Genomic DNA, 10,584 nt, shown 5'->3' on the forward strand with positions numbered 1-10,584 from the left:
TGAATCAGAGGCGTGTGAACATGTCCTACTGTGTGTGAGCTAAGTGTGTGAACACGATTTGGTAAAGGTAGCGGTGAGAGGCCATGTAGGAGTACATGGTGGGTTGTCTCATTGAAGCCGTCCTTAGGAACTGAGTTCTGTGTTTGTGATCCATGATTCAGCTACTACCATACATTGGGCCCTGAAATATGACCCCGCTCGACTTCTTATTCACCCAAGTCCTCTGTCCAGGAGTTGCAAGTAGTTTCTGGTGTTTGTAGTATGCTGGAGGCCGTGCACAACGCTGACCGGAGGGGTGGGCTGTGATGCGGTAGGCACGTGGCCGGGTATACCGGGCGCCCGTTTGGTGTCACGGAACCCTGTTCACATCGTTTGGGGCTGTGAGCGAAACTCTGGCCGGATCTCCTCATGGATGGAACCCGAATAGGCGATAAACCTGGACTAGAGACTTGAGTGTTTAGGTAGGTCGTGGTCTACACCCACGTCGGCTTTCGCTTGAAGTCTGCCGAGCACATGTCGTGTGCAGACGCTAAGTGGTGGAAACATGTAGGAAGAAGTACACCCCTGCAGGGTTAACATCATCTATTCGAATAGCCATGTCCGCGGTAAAGGACTTCTGGGTTGCTTATATCAGTTCATAGACAAGTGAAAGTGGATACTCTAAAATACGCAAGATAAGCGTGAGTGCTATGGATGGCGTTCTTGTAGGGAGACGAGAGCGGATCCATAGTGGTGTATTGATATGGTGAATATGTGGACTCGTGTGCGCCACCTCAAAAGGGTTACTTGCAGTCGTAGTTCAGGATAGCCACCGAGTCAAAGCTGGCTTGCTGCAGTTAAACCCCACCATCCCCTTTGTTGATAATGATGCATATGTAGTTAGTTCTGATGTAAGTCTTGCTGGGTACATTTGTACTCACGTTTGCCTATTTTATGTTTTTGCAGAGAGACTTTGGTCTCGCTAGTAGTTCCGCGTGGACTTCGACGTTTAGCTTGTAACCTCATCTACGATCTTGTGCCTCGGCAGGATCTGGTAGATAGTCAGGCTTCTCAGCCTTTTTCATTTATAGATGTCTGTACTCAGACATGATAGCTTCCGCTTGTGCTTTGATCTGTATGCTCTGAATGTTGGGTCATGAGACTCATGTTTGTAATATCCTGCTCCTCGGAGCCTAATGAATACCTACTTGAGTCGTAGAGTCATGTTGTGATGCCATGTTGTGTTTGCACATATCGAGCATATTGTGTGTATGTTATTGAAATGCTTGGTATGTGTGGGATCTGACTATCTAGTTGTTTATCTTTAGTAGCCTCTCTTACCGGGAAATGTCTCCTAGTGTTTCCACCGAGCCATGGTAGCTTGCTACTGCTCCAGAACACTTAGGCTGGCCGGCATGTGTCCTTCTTCGTTCCTGTGTCTGTCCCTTCGGGGAAATGTCACGTGATGAATACCGGAGTCCTGCTAGCCCAGTGCTACAGCCTGGATTCACTCGCTGATGACCGACACGTTCGATGCTGGGTCATGGATGCCTGTCCCTATAGGTTTGTGCCACTTTGGGTTTACGACTAGCCATGTCAGCCCGGGCTCCGTATCATATGGATGCTAGCGACACTATCATATACGTGTGCCAAAAGGCGCAAACGGTCCCAGGCAAAGGTAAGGCGACACCCGTGGGAATACCGTGCGTGAGGCCGCAAAGTGATATGAGGTGTTACATGCTAGATCGATGTGGCATTGAGTCAGGGTCCTGACAGCATTGGTATCAGAGCCTGACTGCCTGTAGGATTACCAAGCCAAACTGGTCGAAGTTGAGTCTAGAAATTCTTTAGTTATATAAGGGAATTGATTGTGGGATGGAACGTAAGGCTCTTTTTACTCCTTATACCTTATGCCCTTCTGATCTGAGTCATCTTATCTTTCCTACGGGGATTAAGAACTAGGCTATCTCTTCTTTCTATCAGGATCACGTGTTACTAATCCGTAGACTTATAAGATTGTTGGATTTAAGCTTGAGTTCAGTTCCTACAACTTCTGTATGTTAACTATTGATCTCGAAACCTTGATATTGTGCTTCTGAGTGGTTATGCCACCATTTTGGTGAATGTCTCAAATCTTTTCTGAGCATTTACAGCCGTTATGCTGTCCGAGTCATCCCAGGTTTCTAAATAGTCTGATGCATTTGCAAATCCTTTCTTTCCATTCCCGATGTCCTTTATGGTCAGAATAAGCACACTAACCGGTGCGTTGAGGTAATTTATTGCCTTGACATATATGTTGGATCTATTATTATGACCCTAGGTGTTTTAGGGAGTCACCTAGTAATCTAGCAATGTTTTGTGTTCCCAGTGTGAAGATTCTGGCCATCATTCTCGAAAGCATCCCGTGGTGCTACTTAGTAGTAGGCATTCTACTCCTGGGTTCTGAACCCGAGATTCACTCTACTTACTTCATGTTGATAGTGTTTGCTAGTTCCTTTAGGATATTAGTAACTTTTGCATTAGTCCTCGAGGTCCATGGTATTTTCCTTCTTCCAAATACTATGAACCATTCTGGCAGATGTTTATTGGATCAATAGATCACAATTAGAGTACTCTTGAGGAGTTCTCCATTCATAAATTGTGACTCTGCAGTCCTACCTCTCTGCATGGTTTATCCGGAAGAAACATGTTGAACTTGGTTCGACATACTAATCTATGCATCCATAACTCAGAAAATTATATGTTCTTTGAGTTGTCCCTCTTAGTTGTATTCTGACCCCTGTCTATCATTTGATAGTCAAGAGTATGCATGCATTCGTTCATCGATACCTATTACTCTTGTGGTCCGTCAAGCCATTCTATTCTGGAATGACTAGGAGAAACAAACTCCAGTACCTCTTCCATATCCAGGATTGGGTCAAAAAAGTTGTGCTCCGCAGAACAAATTGCTAATCCAGCTTTTGTTCTGCTCTACCTTGGAGTATTACCATCTTTATATCGGGATTGTTATAGGAATTGCACACCACCCTATGAACTCTTGGTACAGTGATACTTCTTGCCATCATTGTTCATTCCTCGGTTCCTGTGTTATTGTAACCGGAATGTCGACAAGTGAATCGTGATGTGTGAAATCAATACTCCTAGCAACCTTGTTGCTGGTAGTTAAAGGACGATAATCTCATTCTTAGCGTGTTGGTTTTTGAATCATCCTTCTAAGACTGATCGTGCTACCTAGTCCTTATTTCGGTGCACCCTTCGATTGATGAGTTAGGATCTTGTCAAGTCCTCACTCATTTGATCATATCGTCTTGCCCTCAAAAGCGAGATTGTTCTCGAGCTTAGTAACATATCGGTGGTTCATGATTTTCCGAATATCTTCTCGGAAGTATTACCAAGTTGTCCCCTGACTGTTATATTGAGCTCGTGATCAAGTTGGTTTCTTGTAAACCACCCCTTCTACAAGAGTTTGTGCTGGATACCCCTGAGCTAGATGGTTAAGCTGAACAGCAACTTGGAGAGTTGGAAGATAAAAGCTTGCCTGACTTAGTTCATTCCAAAGGGATATTCTTGTGTAGTGTGTGTTGAAGAAAGATGATATCTTCATCGATTGGTCCCTGTGATCAGTTGCTGGACCTATTGTCTTATCAATCCTTTGATTTGAGTGTGGGCTATCGTCAAATCAAATCAGTACCAACGATGCTCGTAATGTTGTCTTACTCGTGGTTGATCCCTCGAGCATACACCATTACATCTTTGGTCTGACCAATGCTATCACCGTGTTCACATGATGGTGGAAGTCCAGTGATATGGAAATTCCGATGAGTTGTTGTTGAGCCCATCAGTAGCATTTTGTCTCCCCCCATGAATCATGTTGAACATCAACCTAGTGTTGGAAACTTGTGTAAGCATTTCTTCGTGTTTCGTTCATGAAGCCTATGTTTGGATGAAAGTAGTGACTTCCTCTAATTCATGTGCATCCGATGTAAGTTGCCGCCATGAATTCGAGGAAGATTATTTTGTTTCCTTTGGAATCATCCCAAATCAGTCATGCACACGTGCGAAGTATTCTGTAGTCTGGAGGCTTGCAACCTTCATTCTATATGTGTCCCTAGCACACTAAGCCACTGATTGACTTGTTCAAGGAAAAGAAGTCTATGCTTGGGATCTAATCCATGGACTTGCGTAAAGACTTCGATATCCTCGATGATGGTTCCCCACCTGAACTCGGTAGTGTTTAATTATAAGACTACTACATGGCCATGCTTGTCTGGGACAACGTGTTCACATGTTTGTAGCAGAACCAACTCATGTTTTGGAGCTTACTATCGTAGTTCATTCCCCGAGAATCTCGCAACGTCATCTCGTCGATTTGTGTTGCAAACTTTCATTTTTCTTTCTAGACTCGATGAGTCTGGAATATCCTGACACCAACCAGATCTGAATCTCAGGCAGATATGATGGTTGGAACATTTCCCAAGAACTATAATACTGGTCCCTCGATAACCGGTAAAGTGGATGTCATGGCCAACACACCCAACCGGAAGACCTATTATTGTAGTATCTTGATTGAAGAAGTTGGCCACCTCCCCATAGGGATTTCGTAGGATTTACTCCAATAAGTTACTCCTTATGGATTTTTGAGATCCCGAAGTCCGACCTTTTACTTGATGTTCTAGATACCAGACCATTTCAAGGAATGGGATACGCTAGTACATCAAGGAGAACATTAGAAGCGGAGTGCTAAATGTCTCTCGGTCGATCATCCAGATTCTGTTTCCTTGGCCTCGCTAAGGTGAAATCTGAGAAGCTGTTATCTTCCTTTGCATCTGCATCATCCATCATTATTCATCATGGTAGTATGTTGTGTTGCCAGGATCCTTGACACGGATATTGGTAAAACCTTGATGATTATGGAAATGCTCAAGTTCTTGAGAGCATGCACAAGTGTTAGGTGTTACCATCGACACTAACTAGGTTTGCTCTCAACTTCCTCGGTTATGCTATAACTTCTCAAACAGTGGATTCACTCTCTATTGTTGGGTTCTTCCCCAGTTACCAGAATCATTCCCAGCATTTGCATTTTGTTCCCAGCTTGCACCGCCAATGTGCCATTCTACCATGGGTCTCTTCCATTTCCGGTGGTAAGCAAATTCATCCATTACGTTGTCTTCAACAAGGTAATCCACATCATCCAAGTCCGAGTATGCCATTCTACCGAACCCCTCTAAATGATCGATTATGATTTGCCTTAAGTTGGTATAAAGAGTTTCAATGATCTTTGAATTAAAGGTAATTCTTTTGCCACTTAAGGGGATATTTCTACGAGTCACCTTCCCTAAGGTGCATCGCTGTGGCATCATGGAAACTCAACTCCTCGCTGCGTTGACAACCGTTCACCACCCTTTTAAGCGTGGAATTGTTGTCAACCTAGTGAACCCTCGTCATCTGTCTCACTCCATTTCTTTAGATCTATGCTTCGTGTCTCAGCTCGAGAGATGTGACAATGTCTCATCCCATGAGTTGATCCTGAGTTGTTCGGTCTTCGAGAAGATAGATTCTTCTAGAGTTTTCCTTTCCTCTTCTCGTCATGTTAGTTGGAGTTCCCAGAGCTAGACGACAAGACAAAGATGGTGATTGGATCAACGTTCATTTGAAGTGCAACCTGGATCGTGAAGATTGTGCTAGGTTGCGTTTCCCCTTCATCTTACCCTACGCTTGAATCTCGGGACAAGATTCTTGTTTAGTGGGGGCGAGTTGTCACATCCCTAGCTTCTGGTGCTGCCTAGTGTTTGCATCATGTTTAAATTTTGAAACTTGAACTGAGGAAAATTGGAAGCCTCAAAACCCTAAATAAAAGAAGGGTAAAAACCCTAAAATCTCATTCATTGTTCCAAAATGCTCTTCTTAGATGTTTAATATTTTTGGCAAGGGTTTTGATCCAAACCAAAAATAATGAACATTTTAAAAGGATTTATTTTTGGGATTTTGAATTTAAATCATTAGCTATTTGAATTTGAATTATATTCATATAATTAGAATATAATTTCAAATACCCCTGAAATATTTTATGAGCTTTGGAAAAGTCCATCTAGCAAAATAAAAATATTCAGAGGAGTTTTTGGCATTGTTTGAATTATTTTAAATTCAAAACAGTGGCAAAACAAATTTAAAAAAAATAAAACAAACAGAAAATAAAACAGAGCAGAGAGCACTTACCTGGCGCCAGCAACCGGCCCAGCTCCTGTGCTGGCAGCCCACCGGTGCGGCCCAGCCCACCAGGCGTCCCCCCTGTCATCTTCCCCGCGCCAGTAGGCAGCGCGCGTGGCCGACGGGCGCCGACGCTGCCTCGGCCACGTCTTGCTTCCCCGGCCACCTCCTGCTTCCACCGCGACGCCACGACCCTTCTAGCATCGCCACGCAGCCCCTGGCTCCCTCTCTCACTCTCCTCGCTCCTCCCCCCTCCTCTGTTTCTCGCACGCAGCCACCGAGCGGAGCTCGTCGCCGCCGTCCACTGCCACCACGGCCACCGGGCCTCCCTTGCTTCCCCGACTAGCCCACAAGCTCCGCCACTCCGTCCTCGACCCACCTCACCGAGCCACGCCCCTCCAGAAGCCCCCGAAGCGCCGCCCTGATGTTTTTCCCCTCCTCGGACCCGCCGATCGCCGTCGCCCGATTCGTCGGCTCCGGACCGTCCCCGGTCTCGTCTCCGCCTCGAATGGATCCGCTGTGAGCCTCCGCTGCTTCTCCTGTGCTCGCCCCCTCCGTTCTCGCCCCCTAGCCCCATCTCCCACCGCGGCCGAGAGCTTCTCGCCGCCGGCCATGGCGTGGCCGTGGCCACAACCACCGCAACTCGTTCTCGAGCCCACCGTCGTGCTCACTACAGTCCCAGGAGCACATAGCACTCACCAACGCCTCCCCTGGCGCCCTGCATCGCCTAACCCGTCGTTGCCGTAGCTCCGGCCGCTGCCTAAGTGGTCGCCGCTGTCGACCCCGGCCTCCCTGTGCCCAGCTGTGTGCGCCCCTAGATGCGCGGGAGCACGGGCTTCCTCTCGGTGCCCTCAGCGCGACCAGCCGCGGGCTGTAGCGCCGTCCCGAGCAACTCCGGCGAGGTCTCGCCGTCGCCGTGGTTGCCGGCGTCACTTGCTGACGTGGGTGGCTTAATTAGCCACTAAATACCGCACCGTGTCACTGACACCTAGGCCCCACGCCCTAATTAACCCTAGTTTAATATCTGTTTAGGATTAACTAAACCAGAGCGGCCCCACGCATCAGTTTTGACCAAGCTGACGTGGCCGTTGACCGGGCCCACACGTCATCGGCACTAACCAGCTCTAGTCACTGACCAGTGGACCCCACTGGTCAGGTTTGACCCGGACCAGCCCCTGTTGACCTGCTGACGTCATGCCAACGTCATGCTGACGCAGTAATGTTTTCTGGATTTATTTTTATTCAGAAAATTCCAGAAAATTGTATAAACTTCTAAAATTCATAGAAATTCAACCGTAACTCCAATGGAAATAAGTTATATATGAAAAATTATCAGAAAAATTCAAGGAATCCATCTGTACCATTTTCATGCATGTTTGAACAATGCTTGTCCTCTGTTTTGGACAAAACAAATAAAGGGCATTTAAATAACCATATATGGAGTTGGAATTTGAATCTTGTATTCAAACCAACCCCATCTAACTTGTTGCTAGATGCATTAGCCCAAAACACATTCATTTTGCCATGTCATGATCATGCATCATATTGTGCATTGCATTGATTGTGTTTCCTTCTGTGTTGCCGGTATTTGTCCCCTCTCGATAGACGTGATACCGATGATGTGATCGTTGACACTGATGAAGACTCAATGCTATCTTCAGAAGTGCCAGGCAAGCAAAAACCCCTTGTTCATTCCGATACAATCCTACTCTCTCGCTCCTGCTCTCTTTTACTGCATTAGGACAACAACGACATACTTGTTACTTGCTGCGGTAGTTGAACCCCTTTATCCTATGCATGACCTGTCATTGCCACAGTAAATAGATGAAACCCACTAGCATGAGTAGGAGTTGTTTGAGCCCTGTTGTGCCTACTCATTCATGCTTGTTTGTCATGCCTGCTACTGCTTGGAGTTGAGTCAGGTCTGATTCATCGGGGATGAATCAGAGGCGTGTGAACATGTCCTACTGTGTGTGAGCTAAGTGTGTGAACACGATTTGGTAAAGGTAGCGGTGAGAGGCCATGTAGGAGTACATGGTGGGTTGTCTCATTGAAGCCGTCCTTAGGAACTGAGTTCTGTGTTTGTGATCCATGATTCAGCTACTACCATACATTGGGCCCTGAAATATGACCCCGCTCGACTTCTTATTCACCCAAGTCCTCTGTCCAGGAGTTGCAAGTAGTTTCTGGTGTTTGTAGTATGCTGGAGGCCGTGCACAACGCTGACCGGAGGGGTGGGCTGTGATGCGGTAGGCACGTGGCCGGGTATACCGGGCGCCCGTTTGGTGTCACGGAACCCTGTTCACATCGTTTGGGGCTGTGAGCGAAACTCCGGCCGGATCTCCTCATGGATGGAACCCGAATAGGCGATAAACCTGGACTAGAGACTTGAGTGTTTAGGTAGGTCGTGGTCTACACCCACGTCGGCTTTCGCTTGAAGTCTGCCGAGCACATGTTGTGTGCAGATGCTAAGTGGTGGAAACATGTATGAAGAAGTACACCCCTGCAGGGTTAACATCATCTATTCGAATAGCCATGTCCGCGGTAAAGGACTTCTGGGTTGCTTATATCAGTTCATAGACAAGTGAAAGTGGATACTCTAAAATACGCAAGATAAGTGTGAGTGATATGGATGGCGTTCTTGTAGGGAGACGGGAGCGGATCCATAGTGGTGTATTGATATGGTGAATATGTGGACTCGTGTGCGCCACCTCAAAAGGGTTACTTGCAGTCGTAGTTCAGGATAGCCACCGAGTCAAAGCTGGCTTGCTGCAGTTAAACCCCACCATCCCCTTTGTTGATAATGATGCATATGTAGTTAGTTCTGATGTAAGTCTTGCTGGGTACATTTGTACTCACGTTTGCCTATTTTATGTTTTTGCAGAGAGACTTCGGTCTCGCTAGTAGTTCCGCGTGGACTTCGACGTTTAGCTTGTAACCTCATCTACGATCTTGTGCCTCGGCAGGATCTGGTAGATAGTCAGGCTTCTCAGCCTTTTTCATTTATAGATGTCTGTACTCAGACATGATAGCTTCCGCTTGTGCTTTGATCTGTATGCTCTGAATGTTGGGTCATGAGACTCATGTTTGTAATATCCTGCTCCTCGGAGCCTAATGAATACCTACTTGAGTCGTAGAGTCATGTTGTGATGCCATGTTGTGTTTGCACATATCGAGCATATTGTGTGTATGTTATTGAAATGTCTCCTAGTGTTTCCACCGAGCCATGGTAGCTTGCTACTGCTCCAGAACACTTAGGCTGGCCGGCATGTGTCCTTCTTCGTTCCTGTGTCTTTCCCTTCGGGGAAATGTCACGCGATGAATACCGGAGTCCTGCTAGCCCAGTGCTACAGCCTGGATTCACTCGCTGATGACCGACACGTTCGATGCTGGGTCATGGATGCCTGTCCCTGTAGGTTTGTGCCACTTTGGGTTTACGACTAGCCATGTCAGCCCGGGCTCCGTATCATATGGATGCTAGCGACACTATCATATACGTGTGCCAAAAGGCGCAAACGGTCCCGGGCAAAGGTAAGGCAACACCCGTGGGAATACCGTGCGTGAGGCCGCAAAGTGATATGAGGTGTTACATGCTAGATCGATGTGGCATTGAGTCAGGGTCCTGACACCGGGGGCCGAGCGATGCACGTTTCTCTCGTACATACACACGTGTATGCAAGGCGTTGGGCTCTAACTGAACCCGAGCGAGACGTTGGGCTCTAATTGAACCCGAGCGATTGCATTGCAGGCTACGCGTTACTGAACCCGAGCGATCGACCGATCCCTTGCTATTAACTGAACCCGAGTGATTCCTTCGCTACTACTGCTAACTGAAGCCAATCGATGATGCCTCTGGGTGAACAATGAGCATTGTTGGGGGGGGGGGTTGGATGAACATGACCCCGTGGTAGTAGAGGCAGTTGCCGCTGGATCAACAGGACACCGATTGATCGAGCCGGTTGGGGGGTGGATGAACAGGATCCCGTGGAGGGCTGGATGAACATGACCACCCTGTGGAGGGCTGGTTGAACAGTAGCCGGTGGAGGGATGGATGAACAACAGCCCATGGAGGGGTGGTTGAATAGGATCCCGTGGAGAGGGCTGGTTAAACAGTAGCCTGTGGAGGAGCGCGCGGTGGAAGCTGGATGAACAGGGGCCCGTGGATAAACAGTCGTAGGTGGAGGCTAGAGGAGGTCGACGATGGATGAACAGTAGCCCATGGAGGATGGAGGAGGTCGACGGTGGAGATGAACAGTATCCCGTGGAGTCCCGTTTTGCGGTACGACACACCCCTCCCGATGAACAGGACCCTCGTTTCGACCGTAGCGCTCCAACACAAGTCCGTTTCCTTTGTTTTGCGGTACGCCACACCCCTCCCGATCAACAAGACCCCGTTTC

This window comes from Triticum aestivum, chromosome 7A (genome assembly GCF_018294505.1).
Source record: "Triticum aestivum cultivar Chinese Spring chromosome 7A, IWGSC CS RefSeq v2.1, whole genome shotgun sequence".
NCBI classification, from domain to species: domain Eukaryota; kingdom Viridiplantae; phylum Streptophyta; class Magnoliopsida; order Poales; family Poaceae; genus Triticum; species Triticum aestivum.